The sequence below is a fragment of the Hemiscyllium ocellatum genome, chromosome 15 (assembly GCF_020745735.1).
Source record: "Hemiscyllium ocellatum isolate sHemOce1 chromosome 15, sHemOce1.pat.X.cur, whole genome shotgun sequence".
In the NCBI taxonomy this organism is placed as follows: Eukaryota; Metazoa; Chordata; class Chondrichthyes; order Orectolobiformes; family Hemiscylliidae; genus Hemiscyllium; species Hemiscyllium ocellatum.
Window position 1 is genome coordinate 47876167 of NC_083415.1, and position 20775 is coordinate 47896941.

The window sequence follows — 20775 nt, forward strand, 5'->3', positions numbered from 1 at the left end:
AACATGGGGAAAGCAGTGCTTTAATGCAATAAGCTGATTCATTTTGCACACACACATTTAGCTTGGAAGAGGCAAAGCAAGTCTATAAAATGGCTATTGGAGAGATAACAGCTGATGATTCACACTATACAACAAGTTGTCACAATTAAATCTAACTATGATAAATGTTTTCTGACTGTTATTACAATGTCTGCAAAAGGACAACATGAAGTGAACATAAAGTGCCAGCTCGAACCAATGCTTCATGTAGCATCATGAGTTTTGCAGAGCTGTAAGCCAAGATGAAATACTCTAAAGTGAGGTTGAAACTTTATGATGGAAGAAGAGACAAAAACAGAAATTGCTGGAAAAGCTCAGCATCTGTGGAGAGAAATCAGAGTTAGCATTTTAGGTCAAGTAACCCTTCCTCAGAGCAGAATAATATTGATGTTGCAGTCAAATTAAGCTGAAAGCCCAATGCTCTTAGTGTAAATAATTAAGCAAAGTTCACTCATTTCAGCTGCAGCATCTTTAAAGCTTGGAATAGTAACCCTAAACATGTCAGAAGTGATTTTCAGTTTTTCACAATCCACTAAGCCATTGACTGCCAAAAAGATCCTAAAAGCTAATAGTTTTTTTTTAGATTTTGTAAATTCTCCTGGTGACTATCCAATTTGATGTTGCCAGTGTGAGGCAAAAGCAGCATCTGTCGAGGAGATAATCAAAAAAGAGACAACTTCTACAGATCGGGATATCAGTGTGACAGCAGTGAAAAATACCTGGAAAAAGCTGGGAGTGTGTATGAATACAAGGGATTCCAATAAAAGTTGAAATGATCTCACTACCCATGCCAACCTGTGAAGTAATTTTACCTCAACTTGCCAAAGGAAATATCTTAAATGTTGGCAAATGGGAGTAGATTAATTTAGGATATCTGATCAGCATTGATGCATTGGCAAAGTGTCTGTTTCTATGCTGTACATCTCTATGACTTCACAAGGCTCTTGACTAATTTGCCATCAGACTGTGAACCCTCAAGTGATCTCACTAAGAAAAATATGCAGTGGGATTGGGAACCAGAACAAGGAGCAGCTTTCACTATAATCAAATAATTAGTGATGACAATTGCAATACTGAGGTACAGCGTCATTAATGATGATGTCATCTTGCATCATAGTGCCAGTGAGACAGAACTTGGAGCAACCTTTTATGTAGCTAGAACAAAATCATTTACATCCAGGGTGTTAACACAAACCAAACAATGCTACGCACAGGCTGAGAAAGCTTGTCTGATTATTGATTTTGCTTGTGAGCATTTTTATCAATATTCTTTTGCCAAAGGCAAAGTGAAAGTGAAGACAACTACAAATGACTTCAAAACATGATCAGAAAAGTGATTCTTTCTGCGCCAAAACATCTGAAAAGGATGTTACTTTGTTTGAAGAGATACCACCTCGATATGACACGCAATTAGGGATATTATTGCTGGACTGTTAATCCAGAGACAAAAACAGAAAATGCTGGAGAACCTCAAAGGTTCTAGCAGCATCTGTTGAGAAAAATGAGAGCTAAAGGTTTGGGTCGAGTGAACTAATGCTACCACCAGTTTGGGTTGAGGAAGGTTTAATTGACCCAAAATGTTAGCTCTGATTTCTCTCAACAGTTGCAGTCAGACCTGCTGAGGTTTTCCAGCAATTTCTGTTTTTCGTTTCTGGTTTACAGCATCCACAGTTATTTCATTTTTTGTTAATCCAGAGATCCAAGTAATGTTCGGGGGACCCGGGTTCAAATCCTACCACGGCAGATGATCAAATTTGAATTTAATTTAAAAATTTGGAATTAGGAGTCTAATGATGTTCATCCATTGTCAATTGTCAGGAAAAGCACATCTGGTTCACTAAAGTCCTTTAAGGGAGGAAACTGTCATCCTCATCTGGTCTGGCCTACATGTGACTCCAGACTCACAGCAATGTGGTTGACAATTAACAATTAAAGATGGGCAATTAATGCTGGCCTAGCCAGTGACACCCTCATCCAGTGAAAGTTGAGGAAGAAAAGACTGAGTGTAAAAAAAGACTTGCAGATTCAATGAGAAGTAACAGCTTGATATACTCTGGAAGACAATAACCCTCAAGAAATATTGAATCTGAAAGTCAAGAGTCCTGTAAAAACCATGCTATGTAACAAAACATACATCTTCAAATGCTATGGGAATTCATGATGAAAGAAAGGCCTGAAAGCATCAAGGACACAGCTGTTGCTATCAGAGAGTGTTGGGTATCCAGGGTGCCAAACATGATCCATGAGATCAAGAATCAAGAGCAGCAGTTACCATGGGAACAACACTCCCAGAGAAAGGAACATCACCTAGCAATGATAAAATATTAGAACAACCAACAACAACATACATGTATCATTAGATGGCTTGCATGATTTAAAAACAATGCATACAATGCTTGTGCAAAGACTGATGAAATGAAACTGATCAGAGTTAACACCGTTCTGTTAATGAATGGTCATTTTCTTTGTGATAGTGCATGTTGGGTAACTTGTATAACTTGGAGCTGCAAATCATAGAGCACTCAGATTTATTTTTGTTGTTTTTCAAAGAAAAGAATGGATGTTTGGATCTGTGGAATTGTACCATTAATGTAATGGCTGATTTGCTGTATCACATGATCTCTACCTCATATAAATGCCTTTGTGTGCAGTCAGTGTTAGTCATTAACACACATCACTTAACACACCTATAACCCTAGCTTCACTTTCTCAGTGACAGTATTAAATTGATGACAGCTGAATGTTGAAATGCCTAACCGCAGGAAATAGGCTTTCAACATGCACTGTAACAGAACACTTCTTCATGATAGAAACCTTTGTGATTCGAATTATTTACCTGTTTAAGGATACATTGTGGCATGAACTGATAGGGTCAAACTGTTTGTTAACATGTGTAACTTCTACAAAACTATGGAAAACTTTGTTTAATCTTCTCTACTCGAGGAGAAATTGTGTCAGAATTTAAAGTCTTTCCACGTATGTATAATTCTGAAACTAATATTAATCATCATTAAGTTTACCACAAAATCATTTCATTTTTGGTTTGAAATATAGCATTCATCCATTTCCTTCCAGTTAATATTTATCACCATTTTACTGTATGAATTTTGAATAGGATCAAACTACCAGAGGTGTTAGATTAAAGAGTTTCAGTCAGAATCTAATATTGACAGCTAGCTTGATGAGATATTGGCTCACTTTTGTAAAATTCTGACTTACTGGCCTAGAAATCTCATCTGTTACACCAGAGAAGAATGAACAATCTGCATGCCTGCTACAAGTGGCTCAGACAGCAATAATTATTTTTTAAATTACAAAAATGTATTTTATTCATTTAAAAAATCTTAATGTACATGTTTTGTTACTAAGGCAGTTTTTGTACAGTCTTGCATCTGAAGAACAAACAAATATTGGAATTTGGCAATCCTGCAGTTACAGAAGTATATAAGGCATTTCTTACTTATACAGGAAATTTTAATGCACATTTGAAGTTCTGGGGGGGGGGGGGGGGATCTTTGTACTTGGTATTTCCTTGCTTTCTGGTGGTGGAAATTTAAAAAGATTTGTCCACCTTGTGTCTTTCACTGTGTCTCACACCTGCACACACATAACATGTATGCTGGGGAAAATATAAGCGTTACTACAGTTAGGCGGTAGTGTGGGGATAAAGAAATAACCAGGAGAAGGGCATTGCTTGTCACTGACCACTCTGGTGTTTGCTTTCTTCCTGGTGGTGTAAAATAATAAAGATTTGTACACGTGTTGTCCCTCTGTGTCTCACATCTGCACAATACACCGTGGATGCTGGGGAAAATATAAGCACTACTGCTATTAGGCAGTAATGTGCAGGAAAATAATAAAAAAAACAGGAGATTTTGAATCCCCTCAAAACATATATGTAACCAGGAGAAGGACACTGCTTTTCACTGACCACTCGGGTGTCTTCTTTCTTCCTGGTGGTGGAATATAAATAAAGATTTACACACTTGTTGTTCTTCACTGTGTCTCACACCCGCACACACACATAATATGGTGCTGGGGAAAATAGAAACACAACCGCTGTTAGGCAGTAGTGTGGGGAAAAATGAAAAAAAACAGGAGATTTAGAACCTCCTCAGTTTAGGGGAATGACTCAGTGTGTTACTGCTGCTGTTGGTTTGTGCTTTTTTTGGGAGAACTGGATTCCTTAACTAGCTGGTTTACAAAGCCAATTTTGGATGTAGGTTTGCTCGCTGAGCTGGAAGGTTCATTTCCAGATGTTTTGTCACCCTACTAGATAACATCTTCAGTGGGCCTCTGGACGAAGCACTGTTGATAATTCCTGCTTTCTATTTATATGTTTTTGTTTCTTTGGGCTGGTGATATCATTTCTTGCGTTGACATAATTTCCTGTGGTGACATAATTTCCTGTGGTGATGTCATTTGCCATTCTTTTTCTCGGGGGTGGTAGATAGGGTCTAACTCGATGTGTTTGTTAAATGAGTTTCGGTTGGAATGCCATGCTTCTAGGAATCCTCGTGCGTGAAAAGATCAATGTTGATTTTGTGGCAGGGCTAAACCTGTTTTGGTTTTCTTTGCTTTTGCATGTGTTTTCACTTGCTGTTTGGTGTTTGCACTGAGCCCTTGTGAGAAAGTACATCTTTCCAGATGAGCTGTTTCTGTGGGTTGGCCTGGCCCTTGTCGGTGTACTAAGCCCCTGTAAGACTGAACATCTGTGTGTGTGCTGGGAGGTGAGCATTTGTTGTGTCCTGAAGTTTGCGAGTGGACGCTGCTGTTGAGAGCGGACCAAGCCCCTGTGAGTTAACTGCACCTTCACAATTTGCTGTGTTCCTGTGTGTGGTCCTGGCTCTCTGTGGATAAACTCTATGGAGACTGAACATCTGTGTGTGTGCTATGGGGTGTGTATTTGCTGCCTCCAGGAGTGGACTCTGCATGTTGGATTGGACTTTGCCTTTGGTTGTAGATTCTATCTCTGACAATGCATTCTGCATATGGAGAGGACTCTGTTCCTCAGAATGGACACTGCATTTTGAAGAGAACTCTTTATGGTAATGGACTCTGTGTACCAGAAAGGATTCTGTTTTTTTGGTAATTGACTCTATCTTGTTGCTTTGTTAGGGTTTATCACCTGCACTGTCTTGTGTGTCCCTGTGTCTGACAGGCCTCGCTGTGAGCTGGGAGGCTCATAGGTCATCCCGAAAGTTGTCACCCTGAGAGCTAGACGGTGGGTAGGCTACCCCGAAAGCTGGAAGGTGGGTAGGCCACACTGATGCCAGTTGCCTGAAGAGCCAGAAAGTGGGTAGCCTCTTCTAAGTGCTGTTGTCCCGAGAAGGAGTAATTGGGACGGGCTGTCCTAGAGGTGGTCGGAAGGTTTGTCAGAGTGGCCAAGAGCCAGAAGGTGCATAGGGCAGGCTGAGATCCAGAAGGCCTGTGGGCTGCCCTGCGTGCCGTCATTCCAGGGATGGGAACGGGTTGGCCTAGAGATGGCTGGAAGGTATGTAAGGGCAGTCCATGTGTCAGATGGTGCGTTGGGTGGGTGAGAGCCAGGTGGCATGTAGAGGCAGACCTAGAGCCAGAAGGCGGTAGGCTGTCCTCAGCGCTGTCATCTCCGGCCGGTACCGGGGCAGGCTGTCCTAGAGGTGGCCAGAAGATGGGAGAGGGCGGTTAGGAAAGCTGGAAGGTGAGTAGGTCATCCTGATTGCTGTCATGCTGGTGGGGGGTGTTGGGGAAGGAGGACGGGCTGTCCTAGAGGTGGCCAGAAGTTGTGTCAGGACGGACTGAAAGCCGGAAAGGGCACGGGGCGGACTGAGAGCCCAAAGGGGCATGCTGCCTCAGAATGGCCGGATGTGGGAGGGATGGATGGCTTGCTGCATTACTTGGGGGGAAGGGTCTGGATTCTATGCAGTGTTTTATCTAATTGAACTGTCTTATATGTATTTGTTACTGTTACTGTCTTGTGACGACTGAAAGTGGGATTTGAGGGTTGTCCTAATTTTCCCAAAAACTAGTTGAATGGTGGAGTTTGGGGGCTGGCTTTGCTGCTCCTCTCCCTTGTAAATTGCTGTTTCTGTTAATGTTAATTGTTTTGTAAACTGCATTGATTAATAAAATTTAAAAAATATATAGCCAGGAGAAGGGCACTGCTTGTCACTGGCCACTCTGCTGTTTCCTTTCTTCCTGGTGGTGGAAGATTAGATTAGATTCCCTACAGTGTGGAAACAGGCCCTTCAGCCCAACCAGTCCACACTGACCCTGATTTGTACACCTGTTGTCTTTCATTGTATCTCACACCTTCACACACACAACATGGGTGCTGAGGAAAATATAAGCACTACCTCAATTAGGCAGTATTTCCCGGGAGAAGAAATAAGATATAACCAGGAGAAGGGCTCTGCTTGTCACTGGCCACTCTGGTGTTTCCTTTCTTCCAGCTGGTGGAATATGAATAAAGTTTTCTGCCCTCGTTGTTTCTTCACTGTGTCCGACACCTACACGAAAATGACATGGATGCAGGTGAGAAATAAGCACTACTGCTGTTTGAGGATAATCCAGGAGATTAGAACCTCCTCAGTTCAGGCAACAAAGAAAAATGCAGGAGATGGAGGGGGTTGTTCTGGCCAACTGTCTTCTCCTCTTATGTAGTTATGTTCGGGCCCAGGTGTCCCTGGAGATGGAGCACGCAGAGTCCACCGATATTCTTGAGGCCTTCAGGAAGAGCTGGGCAATGCAGGGTGCGGAGTGTTTTATTTCCTCCTCTGATTTTATTTTGATTTAATCCCTATCATCCCTTTCACTTTTTCATTCATCCTGGCATTGCTCTAGAAAAGAAAGGCACTCCTTTCACTGGTCACTCGGGTTATTTTCCTTCCTGGTGGAGGAATACGAATGAAGATTTTTGCACCCAGTATTTCTTCACCGTGTCCTTAACCTACGATATGGTGCTGGGGAGAAATAAGGACTACCACTGTTTGGCAGTAGTGTGCAGAGGGGATTAAAATAAAGGTATAAACAGGGGATTATGAATCTTCTCACTTCAGAGGATTGACTCTGAGCTAGCTGGCCAAACAGCCTGTGTACTGCGGGGAAAAGTTCTCTCAACTGGAGATTTTGTATTCCTTTGTTTTGCTCCTTTGGATTGTGTTCAGCTACATCAGTAGCCACCACCATCACTACTGCAGCTGCTCCTGCAAAAAAAAATCAGGAGATTAAAATCTCCTCAGTTCAGGCGACTGACTGCAAGTTGGCTGGTGACAGTTAGTGTAGTGTGGTAAGTAAATAAGGGGTGACTTGGTGACGGGGTACCGGCCTCTGTGCAGTTATTTCAGAAAGATAAAATTAAAACTCACACACCACCAAGTTATAGTCCAACAGGTTCATTTGGAAGCACTAACTTTCAGAATGCTGCTTCTTTGTCAGGTACTTGTGAAGCAAGACCATTAGACACAGAATTTATAGCAAAAAATTACAGTGTCATACAACTGCAATGACACTTGAATAAACCTAGATCGCTGTTAAGTCTTTCACCTTTTAGAATGGGTTGCAATTTTTGGTTCATTAATATGTAAATCCCAGAACTTCTTTTAAGTCACATTCTCAAGATAAGTTAAGGTTTTATTAAAAAAAAAGATGCCATCTCAGCTCAGACAATGCATTAAAGGTGTGAGGTAAGAGTCTGAGTCAGAGTTCAATATGTCATCTCAGAAATGATAAATTATTTGAAATAGACGATAGCATATTTAGGGGAATAGATTCTGTTCCCTGTAGCAAAGACACAGAGTCTCAAAGGCTGTGGTTCCTACTAGAACAGAGGGTACCAATGACGAGAGACTGAGGAGGATTCTGGGATGAGGTGGCCCAGTCAATACAACTGTTAGTTTTGAGTAGTGGCCTTACCTTGATCCATGAGATGGGGAGTATCGTGGGAGCTGCACTTCTCACTTCACAAGTTCAAAAGTGACATTTTGGACAGTAGTGGTAAATATGGTCAGGTGATTTATTATACTTATCTTGAATTTCCACTTATTTTCATACCCATTAGACTTAAAGTAGTGAAATTTTGGTTACTGGTAGATTAATACAGTACTGGGATTTGGAATAGTACCAGACCATTATTTATGGAATAGTGTATTTAGTGATTTTTATTGAGAGTCTAACACCAGGGACCATCACATTTGATGTAAATTAATTTAATAGAAATTTATTTTTAATTATACAGTTGCTGAAGGGTAAAAATGGTGTTGAGATTGGTAGTATGCTTCTGTGAAATGTGGGAAATCAGTGACAATTTGAACATCCCTGACGACTACATGTGCAGGAAGTGTGTCCAATAGCAATTCCCATTGGACCACATCGATCAGTTGGATGCACTTAGGAGCAGGCAGGAGGCGGATAGCATCTTGGCCAGGAGTCTTAAAGATATAGTCACGCCCAAGATTCAAGTAGATAGATGCATGATTGTCAGAGGGGCAGGCAGACAGTGTAACAGTCCCCTGTAGCTATATCCTTCTCTAGCAAGTACATTGTTTTGAATACTGTTTTGGTAATGAACTATCAGGGCATAGCGATAGCAGCAGCTGCACCACAGCTGGCTCTGTTGTATAGCTGAGAGGGTCAAAGTAAAGTAGAGCAGTAGTAGTGGGGGACTCTATAGTCAAGGCAGGCAGATAGGCATTTCCATGGTCTTAAAAGAGATGGTGTATTGCCCCCTTGGAGCTCGGGTCAAGGATGTCTCTGAGCAGACATTCTCAAAAGGGAGGGTAGGCAGCTAAAGGTTGTGGTGCACATTTGTACTAACAACATAGGCAGGAAGAGTGACAATGTTCTGCAAACGGAGTTCAGGGGATTAGACAGGAAATTGGAAAGCAGGACCTCTATGGTTATAATTTCAGGATTACTCCCTGTGCTAATGAATAGGATGGTAGTGCAGTTATATATGTGTCTAAAGAACTGTTGTAAGATGGACAGCTTCAGGTATGTGGATCATTGGGATATTTTCCAGACCAGATGGGACTTAAACTGAAGGGCACAAATATCATAGCAGAGAGGTTTGCTGGTGTTCATCTGGAGGGTTTAAATTGGTCTCATTGAGGGTTGGGAACCAGAGTAGTCGGCCAGCAAGTGAAATGATTGAGGAGGAGTTAGAGACTAGAGACTGAGGAGTAAAACGAAGAGAAAGAACTGACAAGGAGAGGTTACTGAACATGGTGGGACTGGCAATCTGAAGGTTTTTTTATGTTTTAACACGAGGTGTATGACAATTAAGGCAGAGCTTGGATTAATAACTATTATGTTGTAGCTATTACAGTGACTTGGTTGAGAGAGGGACAGGGGTCATACTAGACCGGGTATTGGGGAATAAGCCTGGTCATGTAATGGAAGTTTCAGTGGAGGATCATTTTGGGAACACCCTTCCACTGCTATTGTCTGGAATTAAGAATACATGGCAGCAGAGCTGGCTGAAATGAACTGAAGTCAATAGAAATATAATGGCAGACTTTTAACTATAAGTTTCAGAATACACATAATAAGAAAGAAACGTTTCCAGGTGTCATCTGTGGTAAACCAAGAAAAGAAAATAGTATCAAACTTAAAGAAAAAAGCACATAATTCTTACAAGGATTGGTAACAGTTCAAAATCAAAATCAGAAATCTGGCATAATCTGTGGAGAGAGATCAGACTTAATGTCTCAGGTTGAGTCACCCTTCCTCAGAATGGCTATTTGATATTGCTCTTCACTGTAGAGGTTATATAATATATAATATTCTTGTGAAATGCCTTGGGACATCTTATTGCTCTGTAATATAAGTTGTTGTACTGGTAATGGGACCTTGCTGTGTAAAAATTGGTTGTTACGTTTTCTTCATTATAATAGTGACTACAAATTGGATAATGATATTTTGTGATGCCCAGACATTCTAGGAGGTGTTGCATGTATCCAAGTCTTTATTTTCTATTGAATTTTTTAGTAAATAAAATGAACAACTATGTCTCTATCTTTTGTATTAATTCCCTTGAACCCTGAACATCTTGACCTGTTTCAAAAGTATGGTATTCAGAACTGGGCTTAATCTCCAACTGAAGCATCATCCATAAATTAAAAACGTTTAAAGCAAAATAAAGAGCAAAATCTGCAGTAAGAAAGAGCAAAAAAAATCCCTGGTGCAGTTATTTGATGTTAGCTGACTCCTTTAGGAAACATTGCTAAATAAATTTGACAATTGCACATTCTCCCCGTGTCTGCGTGGGTTTCCTCCGGGTGCTCCGGTTTCCTCCCACAGTCCAAAAATGTGCAGGTTAGTGAATTGGCCATGCTAAATTGCCCAGAGTGTTAGGCGAAGGGCTAAATGCAGGGTCTGGGTGGGTTGCTCTTCAGAGGGTCGGTGTGGACTTATTGGGCCGAAGGGCCTATTTCCACACTGTAAGTAATCTAATCTAAAAAAAACTAGTCTGACCTAGGTCTTCAAAAGTGCAGTAGTAATTCTTAAGCATCAAAAGGAACAGCCTAGCACACATTTACAAGCTCAGGTACAAAGATTTTAGAAAGCCGTTGTGATGAAAAATGTGTAATGTATTGGCATTTTTAGAATTTTAAATATTTTTAAAAAGCCAGGTGCCTGTGTGTTCGTGCTGCAAAGGTTTCTTTTAAAGGTCAGAAAGTCATTCTGGAAGAGTAACATAAAATGCATCAGTTCCAAGAGAATATATAACTTCAGTCAAGTGTCTGACCCTTGTAATGTTAACCGAATGTTTGGGTTTATGGCAGACAGTGGAAACCTTAAGAGCAAATTATTAAGGATATTATTTAGCTGGAGAGGGTTCCGTAGATATACCAGCATGTTGCCGAGACCAGAGGGTTTAAGTTATAAGGAGAGGCTGGGTAGATTGGGACTGTTTTCACTGTAGCATAGGAGGTTGAGAGGTGGCCTTTTAGAGGTTTATAAAATCATATAGATAAGGTGAATGGCAGGTACCTTTTGCCTGGTGTAGGGGATTTTAGGACTAGGGAGCATACTTTTAAGTTGAGAGAATAAAGATTTTGATAAGAGATGAGGGGCAATTCTTTTTACACAGAGGGTGGTCCATGTGTAAAATGTACTTCCAGAGGAAGTGGTGGATGCAGGTACAGTTATAACATTTAAAACGCATGTAGAGAAGGACATGAATAAGAAAGGTTTGGAGGAATATAAACATAATAATTTGGGATTATGGTCAGCATGGACTGGTTGGACCGAAGGGTCTGCTTCCATGCTGTATGGCTCTATGACTCTATGTCTTCTATAAAAAGTGAGGTCTGCAGATGCTGGAGATCAGAGCTGAAAATGTGTTGCTGCTTAAAGTGCAGCAGGTCAGGCAGCATCCAAGGAACAGGAAATTCGACGTTTCGCGCAAAAGCCCTTCATCAGGAATGAGGAAAGTGTGTCCAGCAGGCTAAGATAAAAGGTAGGGAGGAGGGACTTGGGGAAGGGGCCCCTCAATTTAGTACTTTCACCCAAGAATTAGTCTTGCCCTTATCCATAAGCAACTTAAAATTTGTCTGACTGGAGATCTCTGACCAGTGGTGTTCTGCAGGGATCAATGCTGGGGCTCCTGTTATTTGTAATATATGTAAATATGTTGGAGGAGAATGCAGGTGGTCTGACTTGTTAGTTTGTGGATGACACAAAGTTTGGGGGAGCTGTGGATAGAGAGGAGGATTGCCAGAGGATACAGCAGGATACAAGTAGACTGGGGACTTGGGCTGAGAAATGGCAAATTTAATTTAATCCAGACAAATGTGTAGTGATATATTTTGGAAGGTCTAATGCAGGTGGAAATTGTACAGTAAAAGGAAGATCCCTTAGAAGTATTAACATGCGGAGGGATCTAGGTGTACAAGTCCACAGTTCCCTGAAAGTGGCAACACAAATGAATAAGATGCCAAGAAGGCATGTGGCATGTTTGCCTTCATCAGCTGGGACATGCTGTATAAAAATTGCCAAGTCATGTTGAAAGGTTTTTAGTTTAGATAGGCATCATTCGGGGCTGGAGAGGAAGTTGTAATGACAGAGGGGGATCCAGGTGTCATTGTCCATATTCATACCAATGACATCGGGAGGAGTCGGAAAGAGGTTCTGTTGATTGGTTGTGAGTAGCTCAAGCTGAATTAAAATGCAGAACCACAAAGGTAATAATCTCTCAATTACTATCTGAGACATCTACAAATTGGTAAAGGGTTGAAAAGGCTAGAGATATAAATGTGTGGCTCAAAGATTGGTGTGGGGGAAGTGAGTTCTATTTCATGGAGCAAAACAGTACAGCTAAGCAGGTTAAGTTGTTATGCATTAGAGTTTCTATCTGATGATGAATTTCTGATGAGGGGCTTATGCCCGAAACTTCAATTCTCCTGCTCCTCGGATGCTGCCTGACCTGCTGTGCTTTTCGAGCACTACACTCTTGACTCTGATCTCCAGCATCTGCAGTCTTGGCTTTCTCTGCCATTCAAAAAGACCATTGCTGAATTGTATGTGTTTCAAATTCCACATTCTGTTGTGTAAGGTAGTGGTTCTGGAAGCGATAATGTTGGAGAATATGTTCCACTCCACCCAATCTGAAGATACCACTCATTTTTGGCTTGAATAAGAAAGATCCAGCTCTTGATCCTGATGGGACCAGTTAATGTATGCCTGGCTTCTGATAGACTTTGTAATGTTGTTTAAATAGCTGATGTAATGTGTACCTATTACTATAATGGAGGCTTATTGTTACTGAGGCTTGTTGTTAAGATGCATGCTTCTTATTGTTAAAAACAACAAGTGGTATATCCTCTATCATTGTGAGCCAAACATACCCCTTAGACTCAGTAATGATGGGAAGGTTAATGGCAACACTTTACCCCAACCACAGGCTTCTAGCTTTTGGTTCCACAAACATGCAACAACTTCAACACAAACGCAATGGTTTTCCTTACTGATTTTCCTTACAAACAGGTTCTAGCTATGTATGATTACCAATGATCCCATTTGGTATAACAGAAATACCAGAATGTCCTTGTTGTTTTGTTATATTATAAATTATTTTGGTATAGCCAAGTATGAAGTGCAACCAAGTAATTTTGCAACCCAAAACAGTTAGTACATCCCTTTACAATTAAACAGAAATACATTGCGCATCTGAATTATGAAGCTGGAATCTAAAATTAGGTGTCATTAATACAAGATTGTCAATAATTAAATTGATCAAATAACGATCTTTGAAGAAGCATCGTTACCTGAGATTTATTAGGAAGTAAATAAATATATAGATGGGTTGAAGGGGAAGCCCGAAAAGTATATGAAGGGAAAAGGAATAGAATATTTTTATTCATTCATTCATTCACATTGGCAGGACCAGCATTTATTGCACATTCCAAATTGCCCTTGGGAAGGTGGTGGTGAGCTCCTTTGTCGAATCACTGAAGCATACTTGGCACTTCTGGCTGAAGATTGTTGCAATTGCTTCAGCCTTTTTTTTTGCACTTTTGCACTGATCTCCCCTATTATGGAGTATGGGGCTATTTATGGAGCATCATCCTTCAGTGAGTTTTGAATTATCCACCACAATTCACAAGGATTAAATCTCAACAAATCACTTAGCCCTGTCTATCACTTGCTGCTTAAGCTGTTTATTACACAAGTAGTCCTGCTTTGTAGCTTCATCACGTTGTAACCTCTTTTTCGATATGCTTGGTGCTGCTCGTGGCATCCCTCTTGCACTTTTCACTGGACAAGAATTGATCCCTTTACTTGATGGTGATGGTAAGAGGAGGACATACCCAATTTGACCCAATAACGTGAAGGAATGGTGATATATTTCCAAGTCATGATGGTGAGTGGTTTGGAGGGGAAAGTGTTATTTTCAAATCATCATCTAATGCCGTCTTGAATACATTAATTGAACCTGTCACCACTCCAGGCAGTGCCTTTCAGGCCCAAACCACTCATTGCCTGAAAAGATTTTTTTCTCACAGTGTATGTTAATTGAAAGTAGGCGTAATGAATTGATTGTGGGGTGTTGGGGAGTGCTGTGTAGCTGCTTAGTTAGCCCAGATAATACAAACATTATAGGTACCAGCTGAGGTGGGCCTTGGGTCTGGCTGCTTGCCTTGACCCATACAAATATCACTGTCTAAACCAAACAATGAGGACGTAACATGAAGGAAGCGAGAGAGAGAGAGATGTAATGAGCAATGTCTGGAAAAGTTCATTGATTTCTTCCACTAGTTCAGTTTCTTAACAATGTTTGAAGCCTGCATGAGCATTCAATAGTGACTGTGTTTATAAACACATCAATACAAATGCACATTTTATGGCTTACCAAGTGTTTAAAATCTAACTCAGCAGCAATGTACAATCATTCGGAAGACATCAGGCACTTATTGGCAACTTTGCATTAGCACCTTGCTTAACATAACACAGAGTTTAGCAAAATAAACAAAAGTTGCCCTTATCTTCTTGACAACATCCAAAATTTTATTATCAGCTCCTGGAACTACTTACCTTTGCCAAAAATGTTCCATGAATATAAAGTCGGATCACTTAGACTGTCAACTCATATTATTGTTCATTTAGCATATTTTAATTAACAAGGGCAACCGATAAAAACACTTTGAGCTGAATATCACCAATTTCTGCCTAAGTGTTGAATTTAATGGTGCAATTCTCGCCCTGAGGCTGGATGAATTTTCTTGGGTATCTTATTGAACTCATTGCTTTAATCACTCCCTATCTCTGCCCCATCTCAGAGGAACTCTCTGCTCAGAGAAATATCCCTTTGAATTGCACCATCTTTCAAAGTCCAACACACATCTGCAGAACCACTGCCATCTGTAAGCTGAAATGCTTGACTGTGTTAGGCATCAGGGCAGATGGCAGAGAAGGGGAGACTGGTATCATGCTTCGTCAGAAAGGGATGTGGAGGTCCTTGTGGTTGGGATGTTGGATGGGGTGGTGGAGGGAATGAGGTGTTCATTTCTTAGAGGCCTAGTGGAGGATGTCAGACCACCATGATGTCATGGATTAGTGTCACCTCCAGGGTGAGGAGGACTGGGCAACAATGAAGAAAGGAGGTCAATGATTTTCTCTGATCTGCCAGAGTAAGTCAAATACTCTGCTCTCTGTGACCTCACATTTATCGGTGCCTCTGAACCCACCTTTCACCAATGTTTATGCTCCCTGTTGCATGCAACACCTTCCATCAATTGCTCTAGATACACCACGAATAACATCCTCTCCCCAGCCTCCTACCCATTAACATTGCATGACCTCCGGGCTGCATCCCTTAGAACACCTCAATGCCTTTCCTCCCACATGCACCACCCACTCACATCTTGCTCTTTTCCCTGTTTTTATGGTATTACATGAGAAGATATCCCATGACAGGGTTGAGTGATGCTGTTTAGATAGAGGAAATGAAAGTCAGAGCCTTACAGGGATGCAGAGGAGAGTATCTCAACCTCCCACTGATCATCCCAGGGAAGCAATGGAGGGTCCATTGATGGCACTGTCTTCCCCACCATATTCTTCAGATCCCTTCTATTCCTTTCAGGGATGGAGGCAATGAGAGAATGGTGGACAGCCCATTGTGCAATTGGATTTGCCAGTGTTAGCTCTCACCTGTCCAGATTCCTGGCTTGTGGACACACATGTCTTGCACTGTGCCTGTTCTTGCCCTCCCTTCCCACTGACACAAACTGGCCCCAAGGGAGACAAAGGGCTGACTGTGACTCACTCGCAGAAGACCCCTCTGCAATGCCCTCTGGCCACTTACCTGACTGTGGCTGAAGCCCAGGACTGCGAAGGGAGACTGCCATGACTAACTGTGCTGGGTTTCTCCTGACTGATAGGTTCCCTCATGATCTCCGAGTAAAAAATGAGGTCTGCAGATGCTGGAGATCACAGCTGCAAATGTGTTGCTGGTCAAAGCACAGCAGGTTAGGCAGCATCTCAGGAATAGAGAATTCGACGTTTCGAGCATAAGCCCTTCATCAGGAATAAGAGAGAGAGAGCCAAGCAGGCTAAGATAAAAGGTAGGGAGGAGGGACTAGGGGGAGGGGCGATGGAGGTGGGATAGGTGGAAGGAGGTCAAGGTGAGGGTGATAGGCCGGAGTGGGGTGGGGGCGGAGAGGTCAGGAAGAGGATTGCAGATTAGGAGGGCGGTGCTGAGTTAGAGGAAACCGACTGAGACAAGGTGGGGGGAGGGGAGATGAGGAAACTGGAGAAATCTGAATTCATACCTTGTGGTTGGAGGGTTCCCAGGCGGAAGATGAGGCGCTCCTCCTCCAGCCGTCGTGTAGTTGTGTTCTGCCGGTGGAGGAGTCCAAGGACCTGCATGTCCTCGGTGGAGTGGGAGGGAGAGTTAAAGTGTTGAGCCACGGGGTGATTGGGTTGGTTGGTTCGGGCGGCCCGGAGGTGTTCTCTGAAGCGTTCAGCAAGTAAGCGGCCCGTCTCCCCAATATAGAGGAGGCCACATCGGGTGCAGCGGATGCAATAGATGGTGTGTGTAGAGGTACAGGTGAACTTGTGGCGGATATGGAAGGATCCCTTGGGACCTTGGAGGGAAGTGAGTGTGGAGGTGTGGGCGCAAGTTTTACATTTCCTGCGGTTGCAGGGGACGGTGCCGGGGGTGGAGGTTGGGTTGGTGGGGGGTGTGGATCTGACGAGGGAGTCACGAAGGGAGTGGTCCTTGCGGAACGCTGATAGGGGAGGGGAGGGAAATATATCCTTGGTGGTGGGGTCCGTTTGGAGGTGGCGGAAATGGCGGCGGATGATACGTTGTATGCGGAGGTTGGTGGGGTGGTAGGTGAGAACCAGTGGGGTTTTGTCTTGGTGGCGGTTGGAGGAGCGGGGCTCAAGGGCGGAGGAGCGGGAAGTGGAGGAGATGCGGTGGAGGGCATCGTCGATCACGTCTGGGGGGAATCTGCGGTCCTTGAAGAAGGAGGCCATCTGGGCTGTGCGGTGTTGGAATTGGTCCTCCTGGGAGCAGATGCGGCGGAGACGAAGGAATTGGGAATATGGGATGGCGTTTTTACAGGGGGCAGGGTGGGAGGAGGTGTAGTCCAGGTAGCTGTGGGAGTCAGTCGGTTTATAATAGATGTCTGTGTTGAGTCGGTCGCCCGAGATAGAAATGGAAAGGTCTAGGAAGGGGAGGGAGGAGTCTGAGACAGTCCAGGTGAATTTCAGGTCAGGATGGAAGGTGTTAGTAAAGTTGATGAACTGTTCAACCTCCTCGTGGGAGCACGAGGCAGCGCCGATACAGTCATCGATGTAGCAGAGGAAAAGGTGGGGGGTGGTGCCAGTGTAGTTGCGGAAGATGGACTGTTCCACATATCCTACGAAGAGGCAGGCATAGCTGGGGCCCATGCGGGTGCCCATGGCAACTCCTTTAGTTTGGAGGAAGTGGGAGGATTGAAAAGAGAAGTTATTCAGGGTGAGGACCAGTTCAGTCAGTCGAAGGAGGGTGTCAGTGGAAGGGTACTGGTTGGTGCGGCGGGAAAGGAAGAAGCGGAGGGCTTTGAGTCCTTCGTGATGGGGGATGGAGGTGTACAGGGACTGGATGTCCATAGTGAAAATAAGCTGTTGGGGACCGGGGAAGCGAAAATCCTGGAGGAGGTGGAGGGCGTGGGTGGTGTCCCGAACGTAGGTGGGGAGTTCTTGGACCAAAGGGGACAGGACCGTGTCGAGGTATTGGGAGATGAGTTCGGTGGGGCAGGAGCAGGCTGAGACAATGGGTCAGCCGGGGCAGGCAGGTTTGTGGATTTTGGGCAGGAGGTAGAAACGGGCGGTGCGGGGTTGTGGGACTATGAGGTTGGAGGCGGTGGATGGGAGATCCCCTGAGGTGATGAGGTCCTGGATGGTCTGGGAGATGATGGTTTGGTGGTGGGAGGTGGGGTCGTGGTCAAGGGGGCGATAAGAGGAGGCGTCCGCGAGCTGGCGTTTGGCTTCAGCGGTATACAGGTCAGTGCGCCAAACTACCACCGCGCCTCCCTTGTCTGCGGGTTTGATGGTGAGGTTGGGATTGGAGCGGAGGGAGTGGAGGGCTGCACGTTCTGAGGGTGAGAGGTTGGAGTGGGTGAGAGGGGTGGACAGGTTGAGTCGGTTGATGTCACGGCGGCAGTTGACTATAAAGAGGTCGAGGGCGGGTAGGAGGCCAGCACGGGGTGTCCAGGTGGATGGGGTGTGTTGGAGGCGGGAGAAGGGGTCGTCAGAGGGTGGGCGGGAGTCTTGGTTGTGAAAGTAGGCACGGAGGCGAAGGCGGCGGAAGAATTGTTCAATATCTCGCCGCGTGTTGAACTCATTAATCCGAGGGCGTAGGGGAACGAAGGTGAGGCCCCTGCTGAGGACTGATCTTTCATCCTCAGAGAGGGGGAGATCTGGAGGGATGGTGAAAATCCGGCAAGGCTGGGAGCTAGGACCTGGTGTGGGACTGGAGCTGGACCTCGGGCTGGGGGCGGGGTTAGGGGCGGGGACAGAGATCGAAGTGGGGCGGAGTTAGACGTGGTGACGTTGCTCGATGTGGGGGCGGGGTCATGCCTCGTGACGGAAATAAGCGTGGGGGCGGGGTTATGTGAAGCGACGAAAGACGGCGTGGAGGCGGGGTTATGTGTGGTGACGAAGGTTTGCGTGGGGGCGGGGTTATGCGTAGTGACGAAAGACGGCGTGGGGGCAGGGAAACCTGAGGATTTGTGCTCCTGCAGGTTAGTGATGTCAGTGGGGGCGGAAGTGGCTGTGCCGACGGCAACCGGAGGGGCGGAAATGGTTGCGGTGACGGAGGAGTGGTGGTCATTCCCGCCAGCCCCAGCTCCAGCTCCAGTCCCACACCAGGTCCTAGCTCCCAGCCTTGCCGGATTTTCACCATCCCTCCAGATCTCCCCCTCTCTGAGGATGAAAGATCAGTCCTCAGCAGGGGCCTCACCTTCGTTCCCCTACGCCCTCGGATTAATGAGTTCAACACGCGGCGAGATATTGAACAATTCTTCCGCCGCCTTCGCCTCCGTGCCTACTTTCACAACCAAGACTCCCGCCCACCCTCTGACGACCCCTTCTCCCGCCTCCAACACACCCCATCCACCTGGACACCCCGTGCTGGCCTCCTACCCGCCCTCGACCTCTTTATAGTCAACTGCCGCCGTGACATCAACCGACTCAACCTGTCCACCCCTCTCACCCACTCCAACCTCTCACCCTCAGAACGTGCAGCCCTCCACTCCCTCCGCTCCAATCCCAACCTCACCATCAAACCCGCAGACAAGGGAGGCGCGGTGGTAGTTTGGCGCACTGACCTGTATACCGCTGAAGCCAAACGCCAGCTCGCGGACGCCTCCTCTTATCGCCCCCTTGACCACGACCCCACCTCCCACCACCAAACCATCATCTCCCAGACCATCCAGGACCTCATCACCTCAGGGGATCTCCCATCCACCGCCTCCAACCTCATAGTCCCACAACCCCGCACCGCCCGTTTCTACCTCCTGCCCAAAATCCACAAACCTGCCTGCCCCGGCTGACCCATTGTCTCAGCCTGCTCCTGCCCCACCGAACTCATCTCCCAATACCTCGACACGGTCCTGTCCCCTTTGGTCCAAGAACTCCCCACCTACGTTCGGGACACCACCCACGCCCTCCACCTCCTCCAGGATTTTCGCTTCCCCGGTCCCCAACAGCTTATTTTCACTATGGACATCCAGTCCCTGTACACCTCCATCCCCCATCACGAAGGACTCAAAGCCCTCCGCTTCTTCCTTTCCCGCCGCATCAACCAGTACCCTTCCACTGACACCCTCCTTCGACTGACTGAACTGGTCCTCACCCTGAATAACTTCTCTTTTCAATCCTCCCACTTCCTCCAAACTAAAGGAGTTGCCATGGGCACCCGCATGGGCCCCAGCTATGCCTGCCTCTTCGTAGGATATGTGGAACAGTCCATCTTCCGCAACTACACTGGCACCACCCCCCACCTTTTCCTCTGCTACATCGATGACTGTATCGGCGCTGCCTCGTGCTCCCACGAGGAGGTTGAACAGTTCATCAACTTTACTAACACCTTCCATCCTGACCTGAAATTCACCTGGACTGTCTCAGACTCCTCCCTCCCCTTCCTAGACCTTTCCATTTCTATCTCGGGCGACCGACTCAACACAGACATCTATTATAAACCGACTGACTCCCACAGCTACCTGGACTACACCTCCTCCCACCCTGCCCCCTGTAAAAACGCCATCCCATATTCCCAATTCCTTCGTCTCCGCCGCATCTGCTCCCAGGAGGACCAATTCCAACACCGCACAGCCCAGATGGCCTCCTTCTTCAAGGACCGCAGATTCCCCCCAGACGTGATCGACGATGCCCTCCACCGCATCTCCTCCACTTCCCGCTCCTCCGCCCTTGAGCCCCGCTCCTCCAACCGCCACCAAGACAAAACCCCACTGGTTCTCACCTACCACCCCACCAACCTCCGCATACAACGTATCATCCGCCGCCATTTCCGCCACCTCCAAACGGACCCCACCACCAAGGATATATTTCCCTCCCCTCCCCTATCAGCGTTCCGCAAGGACCACTCCCTTCGTGACTCCCTCGTCAGATCCACACCCCCCACCAACCCAACCTCCACCCCCGGCACCTTCCCCTGCAACCGCAGGAAATGTAAAACTTGCGCCCACACCTCCACACTCACTTCCCTCCAAGGTCCCAAGGGATCCTTCCATATCCGCCACAAGTTCA